We start from the raw sequence: 20,682 nt of genomic DNA, 5'->3' as shown, positions 1-20,682 counted from the left end.
ATCTATTGTCGGGAAAGCTGGGCGACAACCTACATCTACGTGGACTCCCTGTGGCTACAGTTGTGAACAGCAATTATACCTGGGCATTCAGAAGTACAGGAGCAGGGATTGTATTAGACTGTCCATACACATAAGATAAAAATAGACCAAAACAGGAGATTTTGACTATTTCGTCCAACTATCCGTTTAAAAATTATACGGAAACGAATGTTCACAATGGCTGACGGCAGACTACTGTCTGACAAAAGTGTTCTGGGATATATTTTTTCACCCATTGTCGGCTGAAACTAGGCGTGTATGGCATAATCCGCCAATTACGCCATATCGGAAAGGCAAACGAAAATCATAGCTTCCGTTTGCATTACCATTGATTTCAATGGTAATGCTTCCGTTACTAATAATTTCCATTTGTCTCCATAACGGTTCAGGTTTTTTTTATAGAATCAAAAGCGCAGTCGAATACGCTATTGATTTCGCTGTAAAAACAACCGTTACGGAACGGAAACAAATGGAAACCATTGACAACGGAAGCATTACCATTGAAATCAATGTTAATGCAAACGGAATCTATGGTTTCTGTTGATGGGTTCCTCCAACGGAAAGCTCAGACGGAACCCATCAAGGGAAACCGAACGCCGATGTAAACAGGCCCTAAGCAAGAAATTGCTAGTGAGTCGCTTGTCTGAAGAAATTTTTCAAGGGACTCTGCGTTCCTATGGACCACGACTTCAGAGAAATTTTTTGTAGTCATAAAAAGTCTCAGTGTAACTCTAGCCTTAAATGTCCACAATGGGAAAACCCCTTTAACCTAGGACTGGACCATTATGACCTAAATTACACCCCCTATTTGCATGCCACGCCATTAAATATATATTCCCTGAGCCTGCTATATACTACTGTATATAATATATCCCCTCACACTGCCCCCACAAAGTATAATGGCCCAATAGCTTCCCCAAACCAGTATAATGCCCCACAGCTGCCCTCCACACAGTATAATGCCCCACAGCTGCCCTTCACACAGTATAATGCCCCACAGCTGCCCTCCACACAGTATAATGCCCCACAGCTGCCCTCCACACAGTATAATGCCCCACAGCTGCCCTCCACACAGTATAATGCCCCACAGCTGCCCTCCACACAGTATAATGCCCCACAGCTGCCCTCCACACAGTATAATGCCCCTATAGCTGCCCTTCACACAGTATAATGCCCCACAGCTGCCCTCCACACAGTATAATGCCCCACAGCTGCCCTCCAGACAGTATCATGCCCCACAGCTGCCCTCCACACAGTATAATGCCCCACAGCTGCCCTTCACACAGTATAATGCCCCACAGCTGCCCTCCACACAGTATAATGCCCCACAGCTTCCCTCCACACAGTATAATGCCCCACAGCTGCCCTCCACACAGTATAATGCCCCACAGCTGCCCTCCACACAGTATAATGCCCCTATAGCTGCCCTCCACACAGTATAATGCCCCACAGCTGCCCTCCACACAGTATAATGCCCCACAGCTGCCCTCCACACAGTATAATGCCCCTATAGCTGCCCTTCACACAGTATAATGCCCCACAGCTGCCCTCCACACAGTATAATGCCCCACAGCTGCCCTCCAGACAGTATCATGCCCCACAGCTGCCCTCCAGACAGTATCATGCCCCACAGCTTCCCTCCACACAGTATAATGCCCCACAGCTGCCCTCCACACAGTATAATGCCGCACTGCTGCCCTCCACACAGTATAATGCCCCACAGCTGCCCTCCACACAGTATAATGCCCCACAGCTGCCCTCCACACAGTATAATGCCCCACAGCTTCCCTCCACACAGTATAATGCCCCACAGCTGCCCTCCACACAGTATAATGCCCCACAGCTGCCCTCCACACAGTATAATGCCCCTATAGCTGCCCTCCACACAGTATAATGCCCCACAGCTGCCCTCCACACAGTATAATGCCCCACAGCTGCCCTCCACACAGTATAATGCCCCTATAGCTGCCCTTCACACAGTATAATGCCCCACAGCTGCCCTCCACACAGTATAATGCCCCACAGCTGCCCTCCAGACAGTATCATGCCCCACAGCTTCCCTCCACACAGTATAATGCCCCACAGCTGCCCTCCACACAGTATAATGCCCCACAGCTGCCCTCCACACAGTATAATGCCGCACTGCTGCCCTTCACATAGTTTAATGCTCCAATAGCTGCTCACACGCAGTGTAATGCCACCATAGCTGCCGCCTAATAGCATAATTCCCCTATAGTTGCTCCCACACAGTATAATTCCCCAATAGTTGCCCCCACACATTCTAATACCCCACAGCTGCCCTCCACACAGTATAATGCCCCCATAGCTGCCCCTATACAGTATAATGCCCCACATCTGCCCGCCACACAGTATAATGCCCCCATTACTTCCCCAATGCAGTATAATGCCCCCATAGCTGCCCATACACAATATAATGCCCCATAGCTGCCCCCACACAACACCAATAGTGGCAAATAAAATACATACCTAACCCCGTTCTAATGATGAGTGGAGGAGATCCCTCTGCTCCTCCGCTCTGTGTGGCTCGGCGCAGACAGGCGCGATGACGTCCCTGCCTCGCACCTGCCTGTACCTAGTCGCTCACGGATCAGGACAGACAGGCGCAAGCCAGTGTCGTCATCGCTCCTGTCTGTCGAGCCGTAAACGGCCGACGTTACATATTGAATGGAAAAGCAGAGAGCTGACGGCTCCCTGCTCTACCATTGGATTCAACTTTATCTATGTTCTGAGGACGCAGATACAGTTGAAACCGGGGAAAAAACTAACCGAAAAAAAAAAATGCGCATGATGACGTTATCTTTCAGGGTTTTTTTGTATTAATTACCCATCCCTACCTTAACCCCTTCCTGCCCTGCGCCGTGAAAGTGCATTGCAGTGAGCAGGTACTATTACAGCGCAGTGATGGTGTTGGCACAGGAGCTGCGAACACATGATTATATGCAGGTGCCGGATGTATTATACAATTGGCACCCTGCACTTTGTGATCGCTGATTACTCTGATGCCAACTGTTTGACACAATGGATGCCATAGTCAATAGCGACCACTGGCTCCCTTTGTAAGCTCAAAGGTACCCCCATGGTAGGTGGGGCTAAATAGGCTGCTTATAAGTCCGGATTCACACGAGCGTGTTCAGTCCGTGATATACGGTCCGCAGGTCGGCCGCATTTCCCGGACCGAACACAGTGCAGGGAGCCGGGCTCTTATCGTCATCGTTATCTGTGATGCTAGGAGTCGTTTTCAGTACGGGACAGTAGTTCCGCGGGGAGGCAGGGACTCCTAGCGTCACAGATAACGATGACGATAAGAGCCCGGCTCCCTGCACTGTGTTCGGTCCGGAAAATGCGGCCGACCTACGGACCATATATCACGGACTGAACACGCTCGTGTGAATCCGGCCTAAGTGTAACACTGACAGATCATAATAATACAATGCAAGATTTTTTTTCCCTTACAAAATGCTTTATTATGGGAAAAATGAAAATTGGCACATCTGTAACGAACTGTACTATAAAGTGAAAATAAAATTACATTATATGTATCACAGAATGGAGCCATTGAAAAATACAACTCGTCCCAATAAATCGATACCGATTATCACTAGAACTGAAAATATAATTAATGATTGGACTATCCGTCTATTTTGCTAACGCATTATTAGCATGTGACTTACGAGGTCTGTGTCCGACTTGTGTGTGCGGCAGCACCATAGAAATTAATGGAGCGCCGGTCGCGCTTGTGCTTGTGTTTTTTGCACTTTGTTTTTACGGCGTTCACCGTGCAATTAAAATGACATGTTAACTTCATTCTGTCGGTCAATACGATTACGTCGACACCAAATATATATAGTTTTTTTGTATAAAAGCAAAAAACTAACTGTAAAAAAATGTAATTTATTTTGTGAGCCATAACTTTTTTATTTTTTCGTTGATTGAGCTGTGTGAGGGCATATTTTTTCCAAGACGAACTATAGTTTTTAATGGTACCATTTTGGAGTACATGCAAGTTTCGAACACTTTTTCTAAAAATTTTTGTGGGAGATGAGGTGACCAAAAAACAGCGATTCTGGCGTTTTACTTGTTTGTTTTATGGCGTTCGCCTTGCGTGTTAAATAATGATATATTGTAATAGTTCAGCCTTATACGGACGCGCAAATATCAATTACTCTGTGTGCACAATTAGGGTATGTTCGTACGCAGAGTTTTCAGGTGTATTTCGGGGCGTAAACACCTAAAAATACGCCTGAAAAAACAGTAGCTGAAGGCCTACAAACATCTGCCCATTAAAATCAATGGGAAAAACGGCATTATGTTCAGACAAGGCGTTTTTTTACGCCGCTGTTTTAAGAAACGGCGCGGAAAATGAGTGTCAATAGAAAAACAGCTCCAAAAACATCTAGAAAAAACGGCTAAAAAACATTTTCATCTTCAAAAACGGCTGAAATTCAGAGGCTATTTTCTCTGGAAATAGGTCAGTGATTTTCAGCCGTTTTTACTTGTGTGTGTGAACATACCCTAATTAGGCAAATGAGTATTTTGACCAAATCATCGTTTTTATGCATATTTTCCATCTCCAAGCTGTATAAACTTGACTGCTTATTGGATGAAGCATATCAGGTGATGCGTATTTGTGTAATGAGGGAGGGTGTGGCCTAAGGAGATCAAGACCCTATAGCGCCCAGATGTACAAGGTGTTCAGTGCTTAGAGACATGGCCAAGGTAAGGAAGCCTGAAACCGGATCTCCGCTGAACAAGACACATAAGTTGAAATGTCAAGACTGGGCCAAGAAATATCTGAAGACAGATTTTAAAAAAGGTTTTATGGACTGATGAAAGCGACTCTTGACGGACTAGATGGATGGGTCCGTGGTTGGATCAGTAACGGGCACAGAGCTCCACTTCGACTCAGACACCAGCAAAGTGGAGGTGGGGTACTGTTATGGGCTGGTATTATTAAAGATGAGCTAGTTGGACCTTTTCCCAAACCTACTGCCAATTTTTAGAAGACCCTTTCATCAAGCATCTTTTAAGAAAACCATGATTTTTATGCAGGACAATGCTCGATCGCATGCATCGCAGTACTCCACTGCATGGCCTGCCAGTAAAGGCCTTAAAGGGAATGTGTTGCCAGAAAAGCATGTTTTTTTAAAAAAAATTAAACATTTAGTGTGTGGGTGATTAAACATTGTTCAAATTTTTTTATTTTTTTTTGCACGAGTCAGGAAATATTATAAATTATTTCTAATTTATAATACTACCCATTTTTGGTCACTAGATGGAGCTGTTCCCAAAATTGCAGCATTGCAACATTGGGTTAAAAGCCCTCGCTCTAGTGAGCTCTCAGCATCCCCCCCTCCTTTATCCTGGCTTGTGCCGGGATAAACGAGGGGTTTGAACGGTGTAACCTCCTACACTGTGTGTCGCCATTTTTTGAGCTAACCCACAGTGTAGTAGGTTTACATACAGTAGTAAACACACACAAACACGAACATACATTGAAATCTCTTACCTGCTCCTGCCGCCGCGGCTCCCTCCGGCCCGTCCGCTCCGTTTGCTGGTGCAAGTGCACAAATCCGGAAGCCGCGACCGGAAGTAGTAATATTACTGTCCGGCCGCGACTTCCGGTCCACAGGAAAATGGCGCCGGACGGCGCCAATTTCGAATAGGACTGTGTGGGAGCGGCGCATGCGCAGTTCCCACACAGACGCCGTACACTGCAGTCAATGGGACGGGAGCCGTTCGCAGTCCCTATGGGACTGTGGCTGCCGTATTCCATGTCTATGTGTCGTTAATCGACACACACAGAAATGGAACAAAAAATGGCAGCCCCCATAGGGAAGAAAAAGTGTAAAAATAAGAAAAAGTAAAACACAAACACACAAATGTATATAAACGTTTTTAATAAAGCACTAACATCTTTAACATATAAAAAAATAATTTGTGATGACACTGTTCCTTTAAAGGGGTTTTCCCATGAGAGACATTTATGACATATCCACAGGATATGTCATAAATGTCAGATAGATGCGGGTCCCACCTCTGGGACCCGCACCTATCTCTAGAACAGGGCCCCCTAATGTGGGGGCATATGTAATCTGTGCGGAGTACATCAGGGCATAATAAGAGGGTATAATAATGGGGTAAATAAATAATACGCAGATATGTGGCCATTGTCGCACTGATAAATGGTGCCCAATCTTATACGCTTTTGCATCGCCATATTCTGAGAGCCAGAACTTCTTTATTTTTTCTTCACCGGAGCCGTGTGAGGGCTTATTTGTTGCGTTACAATCTGTAGTTTTCATTGGTACCAAGTTGGGGTACATGCGATTTTTTTTTTTTTTTATTACATTTTTTGGCAAGCAAGGTGACCAAAACCATCAATTCAGACAATGGTTTTTATTCTTTTTTTTTTTTTATGGCGTTCACCCTGGGCTATAAATGACTATTTTAATTTATTCTGCGGGTCGGTACGATTACGGCGATACCATATGTATATAGTTTTCTCTATGTTTTACAGCGTTGTAAGGGCTTGTTTTTTGCAGGACATGTTGGAATTTTTATTGCTAATATTTTGGGGTACATGTGACTTTTTGATCACTTTTTGTTCTATATTTTGGGAGGGGTGGTGACCAAAAAATAGTGATTCTGGCATTGATTTTTTAACTTATTTTTTTGGCGGTGTTCACCATGCGGGAAAAATAATATTATAGTTTTATCGTTTGGGTCGTTACGAACGCGGTGATACCAAATATGTGTACTTTTTTTAATGTGTTCATTTTTTTCCAATAATAAAAGACTTATAGGAAAAAAAGCAGTTCTTGTTTATGTAACTTCTAACTTTTATTTTTATACTTTTTGAAAAAAAATGTATTATGTTTTTTAAACTTTTTTTTACTTGTTCCACTAGGGGACTTTTAGACTTGCAGCGCTGATCGCTGCTAGAATACATTACACTACCTACGTAGTGTAATGTATTCTAACTGTCATTGTGACAGTCACTTTCACAGGAAGCCTATGAGGACCAGCCTCTGGCTGGTCCTCATAGGCTTCGGTACATGGCAGCCCGGAGGCCATTGTCTGCCCTCCGGTTGCGCGGACAATCATTGGCAGCTCCAGCAAATGCATGTGGGGGCTGCAGATCTGCTCTAAACCTTTTAAATGCGGCGATCGCAATCGACCTCCGCATCTAAGGGGTTAATTGCCGAAATCAGCGGCGATGGGCCGCTGATCGGCAACACGGAGAGCAGGGCAGACACCCTGGACAGTTAACCTTTACTGCGGTGTACTGCCGCGCGGCGGTTAACTGTTAAAGCGTGGACTTAACTGCACCCCCAGGTGCACGAAGGGGTTAACATGAACAAGTGAGGCTTCGTTCACATCTGTGCCAGGGTCCCATTGCGACATTCCTTCTGAGCTTTCCGTCAGAACGGGACCCTGACTGACACAAACGGAATCCAAAGGTTTCCGTTTCCATCACCTTTGATTTCAATGGTGACGGATCCGGTGCCAATGGTTTCGTTGAAATCAATGGTGATGGAAACGGATACCTATGGTTTCCGTTTGTGTCTGGGCTCCGTTCGGACGGAAAGCTCAGACGGAACGGAGCCCTAGCGCAGTGTGAACAAAGCCCGAGCTGGGAAAATTTTCATTTAGTTACAAAATAATTCCGCACACTAATAGTTGTCCAATAATTATGCACACATAGATGTTCTCCTAAGAAAGCCAAGAGCTCACGTTTACTTATATATTATAGATTGAGGTTTATTAACATTTTGGATTAACCGACAGCACTGTAGTTGTTCAGTAATAAAATGAATCCTCAAAAATACAACTTGCCTAATAATTGTGCATACAGCGTATGTTTATTTTATTTTTTTACAATGCTTTTGGGGGTAAAGGGGGGTTTTCGAACTTTCACATATTTTTTTGTATATAAAAAAAAACCTTTATTTAACTGATTTTTATTTATTTTTTATTAGTTCCCTTAGGGCACTTGAACCAGCGATTGTTGGATCGCTAGCACTGTATACTGCAATAATAATGTATTGCAGTATATCTTTCTGACAGTCTGCTATTAGGCCCTGTCTGAGGCAAGGCTTAATAGGAGCACAAAATGGGAGACCTAGGAGCCTTCATTAGGCTGCCAAGCCAACCTTAGGCACCGCGCAATCGTATCACGGGCGGGTTGATGGTCTGTAAGACGGGGTCACCCCCCTATTTCTAACGCCACAGTCGCTATTGAGCACGGCATCTAAAGGGTTAAATAAGCAGGATTGCGCCCGATACAGTGAAGTGTCGGCTGTATCATACCCGTATCGTACCTGTATCATACGCGTTGTATGGAGCAGCCTGCGAGCCGGCTCCAAACTTCCCCTACCCGGCTATGACGTAAGTATACGTCTTACATCGGGAATGGGTTAAAAAATAATAACTGTTTGTCACAAACTTACATGAAGGTGGATATGGCTGCCAACACCACGTTAAGGCAACTGCAATCATCAGGTTGTCTGCTTCCAGGAAATATATTGGGTTTGGGGGTACAATGGACTTAAAGAGGCTCTGTCACCAGATTTTGCAACCCCTATCTGCTATTGCAGCAGATCGGCGCTGCAATGGAGATTACAGTAACATTTTTATTTTAAAAAACGAGCATTTTTGGCCAAGTTATGACCATTTTTGTATTTATGCAAATGAGGCTTGCAAAAGTCCAAGTGGGCGTGTTTAAAGTAAAAGTCCAAGTGGGCGTGTATTATGTGCGTACATCGGGGCGTTTTTACTACTTTTACTAGCTGGGCGTTCTGACGAGAAGTATCATCCACTTCTCTTCACAACGCCCAGCTTCTGGCAGTGCAGATCTGTGACGTCACTCACAGGTCCTGCATCGTGTCGGCCACATCGGCACCAGAGGCTACAGTTGATTCTGCAGCAGCATCAGCGTTTGCAGGTAAGTAGCTACATCGACTTACCTGCAAACGCCGATGCTGCTGCAGAATCAACTGTAGCCTCGGGTGCCGATGTGGCCGTCACGATGCAGGACCTGTGAGTGACGTCACAGATCTGCACTGTCAGATGCTGGGCGTTCTGAAGAGAAGTGGATGATACTTCTCGTCAGAGCGCCCAGCTAGTAAAAGTAGTAAAAACGGCCCGATGTACGCACATAATACACGCCCACTTGGACTTTTACTTTAAACACGCCCACTTGGACTTTTGCAAGCCTCATTTGCATAAATACAAAAATGGTCATAACGTGGCCAAAAATGCTCGTTTTTTAAAAATAAAAATGTTACTGTAATCTACATTGCAGCGCCTATCTGCTGCAATAGCAGATAGGGATTGCAAAATCTGGTGACAGAGCCTCTTTAAGGTGTGTAATCCCTACATTTTATTGATTGTTACTTTTTTTTTAATTTCCAGCTTTAAACCAGATTTTTGGTCAATTGTAGTGATTTTATGAAGATATGTGCATAGGCATAAGTTCTATGTATGAACTCTGTACATATTGAACTTTTTTATTTTTAATATGTGTAGTGCATCTCATTTTTTGGCTTGGGACAGACTTTTAGCCACAATTATAAATATTTATGCACTTTTTAGGAAAAATTGGAATTTGACACAAAATTACATGACGGTGCCTGTACGTATAAAGTACTGACTGGCATTTGATGCTAATTTGTCAAATGTAAAAGTTTCAGATCATTCAACTGATTTTAATGTAAGGTAAAAACAACACGAGGAAACACAAAATGCAGATTGTAACCCCTTCCCAACATCCGCTGTATATAAACGGAGGTCGCAGAGGGAAGCGGGCTCACGGGCTGAACCCGCACCATAGGACAATGATACAGCTGACACTTCAGTGTAACGAGCGGGATCCTGCTCGTTTAACCCTTAGATGCTACGGTCAGTAGCGATCGCAGCATCTAAGCCGTTATAAACGGGGACAGCCCCCTTTGACGTTGCATCGGCTTAGTAGGAGCCTGTCATAATCAAAATATAAGTATTAGTATACATTAGTGTTGCAGGATATGGTGCATGCGACCTGCAGAATAAAGTTAGTATCTAGTTTTTACCGCAAAACCCAAAAAACAAAGGAGAAATCGCTGTTTTTTCCCATTTCCCCCCCCCCCCCCCACAAAAGTTTTTTCCCATTGCATGCTCCTTTGTTTACATTGAGAGGTTTGTTTACCTCTGTGTGTTCGTTGTCTCACTTTTCCGGTCATACAGTTCCCGGCATGCACCGCTTGTGTCCCAGCATGCAATGTGCCGGCAGCAGGGTCTCATCACGCCTACTACACCCATCTATAAACATTTTCTAATCTCCGTTGCCATTTTACTGCTCGAATTAGATCAGTGAGAGATAACTGTGCAAATCATTAGTGCTGTACCAAACCACACTCTCTTACATAATGGTCAAAAAAAAAACTTAATTTGCCTCCAAAGATTTATATTTCCCCAGAACCGGAGTCCCAGATCAGAGCGCTAGTGTGGGCTCTGCTCCAGGACTCTGGGGAAGCCTCTGACATCACTATATATATATATATATATATATATATATATATATATATATATATATAGTGATGTCAGGTGCTCCAGGACTCTGGGGAAGCCTCTGACATCACTATATATATATATATATATATATATATATATATATATAGTGATGTCAGAGGCTTCCCCAGAGTCCTGGAGCAGAGCCCACACTAGCGCTCTGATCTGGGACTCCGGTTCTATATATATATATATATATATATATAGTCACTGTCCAGATGTACCCGTACATTGAGCCAGCCGGAAAACGGAACTCAAAGATCATGAACGGGCTAGCGCCAGAAGTAAGGATTTTGCTACTAGAAACGCATCACGTAAACAGCGCTGGAATCGGTTGTTAGTAGATAAATTCAAAACGTAAGTAGATTACAAATTACATTAATTTTATATGTGCAGTGAAATAGAAATTAGTTAATTGGTTCCGCAAAACCCCTTTAAATATTGTATCCAATCAGTGAGTTACATACAACCTGTTGTATGTCGATAGAATCAACACATTAGTATAGCTGTATTCTTGCTTACAGTCCAAGCTGGTTCAAGTCCCCTAGGGGGACTAACAAGAAAAGTGAATATAGTTAAAGTTTTTTATTTATATATATATATATATATATATATATATATATTGAAAGTTAAAAAGAAATTCCAACGAAAGCAATGTAAAAAAATTAAAATGAACTTAAAGAGGCTCTGTCACCACATTATAAGTGGTCTATATTGTACTTTATATGATCAGTGCTGTAATGTAGATTACAGCAGTGTTTTTTATTTAGAAAAAACTATCATTTTTGACGGAGTTATGACCTATTTTAGCTTTATGCTAACAAGTTTCTCAATGGACAACTGGGCGTGGTTTACTATATGGCCAAGTGGGCGTTGTGGAGAGAAGTGTATGACGCTGACCAATCAGCGTCATACACTTCTCCCCATTCATTTACTCTGCACATAGCGATATAGCTATATCGCTATGTGCAGCCACATAAACACACTATAACACTACTGCAGTGTCCTGACAATGAATATACATTACCTCCAGCCAGGACGGGATGTGTATTCAGCATCCTGACCACTTCTCTGCACTTCTCTGTGATTTACAGCATAGCAGGCGTAGTCTCGCGAGATTACGCTGTAAGCTGTCATTTACAGCGAGATCTCGCTGTGCTGTGCTGTAGTCTCACACAGACGCTACAGAAGTGGTCAGGATTCGGAATACACATCACGTCCTGGCTGGAGGTAATGTATATTCATTGTCAGGACACTGCAGTAATGTTATAGTGTGTTTATGTGACTGCACATAGCGATATAGCTATATCACTATGTGCTGTGTAAATGAATGGAGAGAAGTGTATGACGCTGATTGGTCATTGATTGGTCAGCGTCATACACTCCTCTGTACAACGCCCACTTGGCCATATAGTAAAACACGCCCAGTTGTCCATTGAGTAACTCATTAACATAAAGCTAATATAGGTCATAACTCAGTCAAAAATGATCGTTTTTCTAAATAAAAACACTGCTGTAATCTACATTACAGAGCCGATCACATCATGTACAATATTGGCCACTTATAATGTGGTGACAGAACCTCTTTAACTAAAAGTCTAAACTATTACAATATAACATTATTTAACCCACACACTAAAAGCTGTAAAAATAAAAAATAAATTAAATGCCAGAATCGCTGTTTTTTTGGTGACCTCATCTCCCACAAAAAATGGAATCCAAAGTAATCAAAAAATCTCATGTGCCCCAAAATGGTACCAATAGAAACTACAGTTCACCCCGCAAAAAATAAGCCCTCACATCCCTCAATCGACGGAAAATGAAAAAGTGAATGAATTGCGTATAACTTTAACCGGTTAAGGACTAGGCTGTTTTACAGCTAAATGACCAGAGCAAATTTCACAATTTTGCTATGCGCTTCTTTAGATGACTATAACTCTGCAGGTGAATAAAGTTCATCTTTGAATTTTACACTCTTTTTAAAGGACAGATAGGGCTTTGTTTTAGTGGCATTTGTCAGTATATATCATTTTTATTTTTTTCTCTAAAGTGGGCAAAATTGGAAAAAAATGCAAGAATTTAGCAATTGCGCCAGTTTATGCTAGCATTTTTCACACACGGTATGGACCACGGACAAAATTAATCTCCTTTCACATTCTTCCACTTCTCCCGTGCATGGGGATACCAAATATGTGTGCCTTATTCACTGTGCGGGCATGTGCCAGGGCTTGGCATAAAAGGAGGCTTTTTGGTCCAGGAATTCTGCATTTGATTTTATAGCAGTGTACTGTTTTCTGGGGGGTGTAATGCTGCTGAAACATTAGAAACACCCCATAAATTACTTCATTCACACAAGTAAACCCCACAAGGTTTCCTTCAAGGGGTTTATCATATTTTTAGACAGTCCAGTTTTCTTCTGAAAGTTTCCTGAATAAGATGGAACAAAATAAAATCAGCACTTTTTTAGCAAATGCGTCAGTTTAGGCTAGTATTTTTCACACACGGTATAGACCACGGACAAAATTCATCTCCTTTCACATTCTTCCACTTCTCCCGTGCATGGGGATACCAAATATGTGTGCCTTATTCAATGTGCGGGCATGTGCCAGGGCTTGGCATAAAAGGAGGCTTTTTGGTCCAGGAATTTTGCTTTTGATTTTATAGCAGCGTACTGTTTTCTTGGGGGCCTAATGCTGCTGAAACATTAGAATCACCCCATAAATGACTTCATTCACACAAGTAGACCCCACAAGGTTTCCTTCAAGGGTTTTATCATATTTTTAGACAGTCCAGTTTTCTTCTGATAATTTCTTGAATAAGATGGATCAAAATAAAATTAGCAATTTTTTAGCAAATGCGTCAGTTTATGCTAGCATTTTTCACACACAGTATAGACCACGGCCAAAATTAATCTCCTTTCACATTCTGCCACTTCTCCCGTGCATGGGGATACCAAATATGTGTGCCTTATTTATCACATAGAGATGTAGGAGGGCGGACGATAGAAGAAGCTTATTTCACAAATTGCCTTTTTTCAAAGCTGGTTTTACAAAACTCAACAGAGTTTCTATAACACTTCCAAAATATCTGCTCTTGAAGCAGAAATCCCAAAATATTCATCTAGGGGTATAATGGGAATTTATTTTTTGGGGTTTTCTAAAATAAGAAATTGCAGGTTTATGCAAATGGAGCTCTCCAGCAGATGAACTTTAGAAAACATGCAAATATGACATCCACCCCCACCCATTCCCTCCCTCACCCTTGGAGTAAAATCAGGGGAAAAATAAAAACGTAATGTAGGGCAAATATATTTTCAACGAATTAACTAAAATCTAATAATTCAGAACAGTGTGGTATTTTTTAAAACATGGCTCAATGCACAGGCCTGGTTGCGAGGTACATGAGGGACAGAAATATCGGGAATCTTTGCGGTGCCCGTCTTTTCTGCAGACGCGGCACTTTTTCTGGGGGTTGCTTCTGGTTGGTGTTGGGGGAATCCGACTGATGAAGTGTCTTTCAGTCAGTCGCGTGACCTCCTCAGACTGGGGGCATTCTCGGGTGTCCTGAACATCAAAAATGAGGCCTTCAATAATTTTTTCCTGGAAATCCAGGTATGTGTCCTTTCCTCTGTTTTTTTTGTAGAACACAAATGAATTGTGGATTGCCACCTGTAACAAATAAATGGCCACTTTTTTGTACCAGGTTTTAGTTTTGCATTTTACTAAATAGGGCTGTAAAACCTGGTCGCTTAAATCCACCCCCCCCCCCCCCCCATGTACTTGTTATATTCGGACACGCTCACTGGTTTGTGCTTGTCCGATGTTGCCCCTCTTTCCCTCACTGCCACTGTTCCTGCGGTATGAATCGTGCTTAGCACATACACATCTTTGCGATCCCTGAACTTGACCGCCAGCAATTCCTCAGATGTATAAGCACAGGAGTCCCCCTTTACCATGCGCTTCCCCACTAATTGCTGTGGAAAACCAATTCTGTTTTTGCGCATGGTACCACATGCCCCAGTCCTTGCAGCATGCAAATGCCTAAACAGGGGCACACTCGAATAAAAATTATCACAGTACAGGTGGTACCCCTTGTGAAGCAGAGGCTGCTTTATCTCCCACACGATCTTACTTCTGGTGGAAAGATCAGGGGGGCATCCAGGAACATTTATTGAGCGGTCCCGCCCTTCATAAATCCTGAAAGCGGTGGTATATCCTGAGCCGCTTTCACACAATTTGTAGAGCTTAACGCCATATCTTGCCCTTTTTGAAGGTAGATATTGGCGAAAGCTAAGTCTGCCATGAAAGTTGAGGAGGGATTCGTCCACGCTTACATTCTGCTCAGGGGTGTAGTGTTGCAGAAATAAATTATTCAGGGAATTTATTAGCGGTCTTATTTTGAACAACCGATCCCGGTTTGCATCGGTACTTGGGGGGGCCTGTGCGTTGTCATTGAAGTGGAGGAACCTCATTATTGTCTCATAACGAGACGTGGGCATTACTGCAGAATATACTGGGGTGGCTTGGGCGGGTCTTGTTGACCAATAAGACCTAATGGAGGGCTTTTTGACAATACCCATATTTAGGGTGAGCCCCAAAAAATTTTTTAATTCCTGCAAATTGGTGGGCGTCCAATCTCTGGCATGGGTGGATGAAGGTTTCTGCCTTATATATTGCGTGGCATATAAATTTGTTTCGTGGACAATCTGATTTAGGATGTCGTCCGTTATAAATAAATGGAAGTAATCCATTTGGACAAAATTTGTATTGTCCACGGTTATGCCAGGAGTGGCAGTAAATCCGTGGATTCTAGGCCCAAAAGATGGGGCAGGTGCCCATACAACAGCCTGGACTGAAGGGACCAGGCTGTCCCGTGCTACAGCGCTACTTGGCCCTGCACTTTCATGTTCTGCAGTTTCAACTGCACCAGGGACAACGTCCCCTGAAGATGAACCTGAAGTGACGTATAAATACGGCCAGCGGTCGGGAACCTGTTAATAAGTTATCTCAGAATATGGCGACACAAAACAAATTTTATTTTTAACCCCTTCCCTCTTTGACCTTTTTTGACCTTCCTGACAGGGCCTCATTTTTCAAATCTGACATGTTTCACTTTATGTGCTAATAACTTCCAAATGCTTTTACCTATCCAAGCGATTTTGAGATTGTTTTCTCTTGACACATTGGACTTCATGTTACTGGCCAAATTTGCTCTATACATTCAGCATTTAATTGTGAAAAAAACCAGAATTTAACATTTTTCGAAAATTAGCATTTTTCAAAATATAAATGTATCTGCTTGTAAGACAGGCAGTTATACCACACAAAATTGTTTCTAATTAACATCCCCCATATATCTACTTTAGATTGGCATAATTTTTTGAACATACTTTTAATTTTCTAGGACGTTACAAGGCTTAGAAATTTAGCAGCAATATCTCACATTTTCAAGAAAATTTCAAAAGGCTGCTTTTTCAGGAACCAGTTCATTTGTAAAGTGGCTTTGAGGGCCATATATATATTTGAAACCCCCAATAAGTCATCCCATTTAAAAAAATTTACCCCTCAAAGTATTCAAAACAGCATTTAGAAAGTTTCTTAACCCTTCAGACGTTTTACAGGAATTAAAGCAAAGTAGAGGTGAAATTTACAAATTTCATTTTTTTTGCAGAAATTCATTTTTAATGAAATTTTTTTGTAACACAAAGTTTTACCAGAGAAATGCAATTCAATATTTATTGCCCAGGTTCTGCATACTTAGGCCCCATGCACACGACCGTATTTTTGTCCACCCGTAAATACTGGCGTAAATACGGGTCCTTGGTCACACGTATTTGACCCGTATTGCACCAGTATTTACGGACCCGTGCCCGTAAATACGGTTCCGGTGTCACCCGTATTCCACCCGTATTTACAGGCACGTTTTCGATGCAAAATTACACTATAATAATCGGCAGCCCTTCTCTCTATCAGTGCAGGATAGAGAGAAGGGACAGCCCTTTCCGTAATAAAAGTAAAAGAAATGCATACTTACCCGGCCATTGTCTTGGTGACGCGTTCCTCTCTTGACATCCAGCCCGACCTCCCTGGATGACGCGCAGCCCATGTGACCGCTGCAGCCAGTGATTGGCCTGTGATTGGCTGCAGCGGTCACATGGGCTGTAACGTCATCCCAGGAGGTCGGACTGGAGGAAGAAGCAGGGAGTTCTGGGTAAGTATGAACGTCTTTTTTTTTTTTTTTTTTTTTTTTTTTACAGCTTTATCTATATTGTGATCAGTAGCCACTGTCCCTGGTGCTGAAAGAGTTACTCTTTCAGCACCCTGGACAGTGACTATACACTGACGTCGCCTAGCAACGCTCCCGTAATTACGGGTGCACACACGTAGTCACCCGTAATTACGGGAGCCCCATAGACTTCTATGGGCCTGCCCGTGCCGTAATTATGGGCTGAAATATTTTTCAACGGCACAGGCACCTTCCAGTAAGCATACGGGGAGGTACCCGTGGCCAATAGAAGTCTATGGGCCCGTAATTACGGGCGTTTTTACGTTCGTGTGCATGGGGCCTTAGGAAATATTCCACATGTGGCCCTAGTATGCTAATTGATTGAAGCACCGGCCTCAGAAGCAAAGGAGCACCTACCTTTTGGGGTCTTCTATTTATTAGAATATATTTTAGGCACCATGTCAGGTTTGAAGAGCTCTTGCGGTGCCAAAACAGTGGAAATCCCCCAAAAGTGACCCCATTTGGGAAATTACCAACCTCAAGGAAATTATCTAAGGATATAGTGAGCATTTTGACCCCACAGGTTTATTGCAGAAATTATTGGAAGTAGGGCGTGAAAATTAAAATCTACATTCTTTCAAAGAAAATGTAGGTTTAGCTAATTTTTTCTCATTTCCACAAGGACTAAAATGAGAAAAAGTACCGTAAAGCAATTTTTCCCGGGTAAAACAATACCCCGCATGTGGTCATAAACGTCTGTTTGGACAATCAGCAGGGCTTAGAAGGGAAAGAGCGCCATTTGACTTTTGGAGCTCAAATTTAGCAGGAATGGTTTGTGGAAGCCATGTCACATTTGCAAAGCCCCTGAGGGGACAAAACAGTGGAAACCCCCCCACAAGTGACCCCATTTTGGAAACTACACCCATTGAGGAAATTATCTAGAGATATAGTGAGCATTTTGACCACACAGGCTTTTTGCAGAAATTATTGGAATTAGGCCGTGAAAATGAAAAGCTAAATCTTTTCAAACAAAATGTAGGTTTAGCAAATTTTTTTTCATTTCCACAAGGACTAAAGGGAAAAAACCACCGCAAAATTTGTAAAGCAATTTCTCCCAAGTAAAGCAATTCCCCACATGTGGTCATAAAAGGCTGTTTGGACACGCGGCAGGGCATAGAAGGGAAAGAGCGCAATTTGGCTTTTGGAGATCACATTTAGCAGGAATGGTTTGCGGAGGCCATGTCGCATTTTCAAAGCCCCTGAGGGGACAAAACAATGAAAACGCCCAAAAAGTTACTCCATTTTGGAAACTACACCCCTTGAGGAATTCATCTAGGGGTGTAGTGAGCATTTTGACCCCACAGTTTTTTTTATAGCATTTATAAGAATTGGGCAGTGAAAATAAAAACAATCCCTTTTCTTCAATAAGACGTAGCTTTAGCTCAAAATTGTTCATTTTCTCAACAAATAAAGGAATCAAAGAACCCCAACATTTGTAAAGCAATTTCTTCCGAGTACGGCAATACGCCATATGTGGTCATAAACTTCTGTTTGGTCACACGGCAGAGCTCAGAAGGGAAGGAGCGGCATATGGCTTTTGGAGTGCAGATTTTGCTGGATTGGTTTCTGGGCGCTATGTCACATTTGCAAAGCCCCTGTGGGACCAAAACAGTGGATATCCCCCAGAAGTGACCACATTTTGGAAACTACACCCCTCAAGGTATTCACCTAGGGGAGTAGTGAGCATGTTAACCCCGCAGGTGTTTTGCAGAAATTAGTCTACACTCGATGTTGTAGAGTGAAAATGGGATTTTTTCCATAGCTATGCCAATATGTGGTGCCCAGCTTGTGCCACCATGAAAAGACAGCTCTCTAATTTTTATGCTGTGTTTCCTGGTTTTAGAAACACCCTACATGTGGCCCTAATCTTTTGCCTGGACATTTGACAGGGCTCAGGAGTGAAAGAGTACCATCTAAAATTGAGGCCTAATTTGGTGATTTACAAAGTATTGGTTCACAATTGCAGAGGCTCTGATGTGAAATAATAAAAGAAACCCCTGAGAAGTGACCCCATTTTGGAAACTGCACCCCTTAAGGCATTTATTAAGGGGCGTAGTGAGTATTTTCACCCTACAGGTCTTTTCCATAAATGATTGCGCTGCGGATGGTGCAAAGTAAAAATTTTAATTTTTCCCTAGATATGCTATTTCAGTGGCAAATATGTTGTGCCAAGCTTATGCCACTGGAGACACACACCCCAAAAATTGTTACAAGGGTTCAGTTCTCCCAGGTATGGCGATGCCATATTTGTGGAAGTAAACAGCTGTTTGGGCACGCTGTAGGGTTCAGAGGGGAGGGAGCACCATTTGGCTTTTGGAGCGTGGATTTGCTTGGTAGTAATTTTGTTTGACTATTGCCTGTGTTTCCGTTTATAATGTGGTGGCATATGTAAGCTGGGCAGTGTACATCAGGGGCATAGTCAGGTGGTATAATAATTGGGTTAAAAAAAAACAGTAAAATAATCCATAGATGTGTGTGAGGGCGGATTCAGACGAACGTGAGCGTTTTGCGCGCGCACAAAACGCTGCGTTTTGCGCGAGTGGGAGCAGCGTGTCAGCTCCGTGTCTCCTGTTCATATGGATGCGCGGCTGCGTGCTTTTCGCGCAGCCGCCATCATTATGACACTCCGTTTGGATGTTTGTAAACAGAAAAGCACGTGGTGCTTTTCTGTTTACATTCATTCTTTTACTGCTGTTGCACGAATAACGCGCGTCCCACGGAAGTGCTTCCGTGGGGCATGCGTGATTTTCACACACCCATTGACCTCAATGGGTGCGTGGTGCGCGAAAAGCGCCTAAATATAGAACATGTCATGAGTTTTACGCAGCGGACTCACGCTGCGCAAAACTCACGGACTGTCTGCACTGCCCCATAGATTTGTTTAGGTCCGTGTGACCCGCGTGAATACCATGCGGGCTGCACGGACGAAAATCACGTTCGTCTGAATCCGCCCTTAAGCTATGAAGCAATCCTTTATGCACAGACCAGTGTCGCAGTGATAAATGTCCTTCCTTATCCCCCTTTTGGTCCACACTCCGCACCTTTGCAGTTTGGGGAATTTTGCTGGGAAAGTGTTGTGCTGGTATAATACGGGCACTCTCGTTTCCAGCAGATATGTTTGAGCCCTACTCTTCCTGGTTCCCTAATTTTAGGGCCTTGATAGATCGCCTTTCGAAATGTTCCCCTTGGGCCTGCACAACTGCATATTTTTTCTTTCCTGGCTTATTGGAGTCTTAACTAATTTTATTTTTTGATAGATGTAGTGGTATGAGGGCTGTTTTTTTTGTGGGACGAGCTATAGTTTTCATTGGTACCATTTTGGGGTACATGCGACTTCTTGACCACTTTTTAACCTATTTTTTGGGAGGCAAGGTGACCAAAAAACGGCAATTCTGGCATAGTTCTTTTTATACAGTGTTCACCATGCGTTATAAACTACATTTTAACTTTATTCTGCGGGTCAGTCCGATTCCGGCCATACCTAATTTATAGAACTTTTTTATGTTTTACAACTTTTTGCACAATAAAATGACTTTTATAAAAAGAATGTATTTTTTCTGTCGCCAAGTTGTGAGAAACATTACGTTTCAATTTTTTCGTCGACAGAGCTGTACGAGGGCTGTTTTTTTGCAAGACGAGCTATAGTTTATATAGGTACCATTTTTGGATACATGCGACTTTTTAATTACTTTTTATTCCAATATTTGTAGGGCAAACTGACCAAAAAACAGAAATTCTGGTATAGTTTTTTTACGCCGTTCACCGCGTGGAATAAATAAAATAAGGCCG

This window comes from Rhinoderma darwinii, chromosome 1 (genome assembly GCF_050947455.1).
Source record: "Rhinoderma darwinii isolate aRhiDar2 chromosome 1, aRhiDar2.hap1, whole genome shotgun sequence".
NCBI lineage: Eukaryota > Metazoa > Chordata > Amphibia > Anura > Rhinodermatidae > Rhinoderma > Rhinoderma darwinii.
This window is presented reverse-complemented; position numbering follows the sequence as displayed.